This window comes from Chiloscyllium plagiosum, chromosome 15, assembly GCF_004010195.1.
Source record: "Chiloscyllium plagiosum isolate BGI_BamShark_2017 chromosome 15, ASM401019v2, whole genome shotgun sequence".
Lineage (NCBI taxonomy): Eukaryota > Metazoa > Chordata > Chondrichthyes > Orectolobiformes > Hemiscylliidae > Chiloscyllium > Chiloscyllium plagiosum.
In genome coordinates, this window is record NC_057724.1 from 29,628,979 (window position 1) to 29,630,276 (window position 1,298).

At 44.9% G+C, this 1,298-nt stretch overlaps 1 protein-coding gene across 3 annotated transcripts in view; it reads left to right on the forward strand.

Moving 5' to 3' along the window:
• Nucleotides 1–183: 183 nt before the first annotated feature.
• The window catches only part of LOC122557188 (calnexin-like), a 33,706-nt gene continuing 32,591 nt past the window's right edge, over nucleotides 184–1,298 (forward strand). Inside the window, exon 1 of one of the 3 annotated variants that reach the window (XM_043704595.1) lies at nucleotides 184–272. The gene's annotated coding sequence lies outside the window, so the exon portion shown is untranslated. Of the gene's footprint in view, nucleotides 273–296; nucleotides 427–489; nucleotides 552–1,298 lie in introns of those variants that run through there. The other 2 variants (XM_043704594.1, XM_043704593.1) reach the window with 2 other exon arrangements.

A 1,298-nucleotide genomic window follows, 5' to 3' on the forward strand; every position in this document is an offset into this window, starting at 1 on the left:
GAAGAATAATGTTACTGTTGAAATGGATAAAGTTTAGTAATCCAGAGCTGTCATTGTAATCATGTTAGAAACAATGAGCGTGTCTTTCTCATCTCTTTTTTTAAAACCGTCTCTGATCCTGGCTCTGCAGTCACTTTAACCTTATGCATATTTTCTAGAGTAATCAATAAGGATTTTATTTAAGGCATGGCCACAACTTAACTGTAAAAACACTTTTTTGAACTTTAGATTCCGGGTATCGACTGTACTCTCCGACTCCTATAGCGGTCAAGGTAGGTCATCGCATCCCTTTATTCAAGGCTACTGGCTATCTCAAACTGGAAATACAGCCGGCCACATCCACGTTCGGGTCAATTTAAATTGAACATCATCCTAATGAGAAACATGTGAATGAGTGCTAAAGCCACGAAGGAAATGGGAGTAAAAGTTAGTATCTGATGGAAGCACGCCATGACTAAAGCAAAATCCAAATGTTACCGCCTGAATTAAAGCAGCTGCCCAGCTTTAGTGCACACTCAGCTGCCAGATTCACCGCTGAAACGTATTAAAGGGTGGGCAAATTTCCGCGTTTGATAAGTGTTATTCACTGAAAAACTTCTTCTCGTGCACTGACAAGTAACAATTACAAACCCAGGAGCCTCATTTCTACACATTGATTGTAAAAAGTTATAATTAAATGCATTTCCTTTCTGTACCTGATTTGACATTGAATTCACCAATGGAGTTTGCACTTTTACCTCTCAGACCTTGTGCTATTCATTTCGCAACACTTCAGTCTAGTTAAGGAAGTAGACCGTTGTTCGCCTGCTTTCCCTCATTGCTAGAAGTTTGGTGGGATCAGGTTAAATTGATATGGAGATGCCAGTTTTGGACTGGGGTGGACAAGATCACCTGATGAAGCAGTGCTCTGAAATCTTGTGATGTCCAATTAACCTGTAGAAAGTGAGGGCTGCAGATGCTGGAGATCACCGCAACAAGGACAGAACGCCCCTGGTGCTCACCTTCCACCCTACCAACCTTCGCATAAACCAAATCATCCGCCGACATTTCCGCCACCTCCAAACAGACCCCACCACCAGGGGTATATTTCCCTCCCCACCCCTCTCCACCTTCCGTAAAGACCACTCCCTCCGTGACTACCTGGTCAGGTCCACGCCCCCCTACGACCCACCCTCCCATCCTGGCACTTTCCCCTGCCACTGCAGGAACTGTAAAACCTGTGCCCACACCACCTCCCTCACCTCCATCCAAGGCCCTAAAGGAGCTTCCACATCCATCAAAGTTTTACCTGCACATCC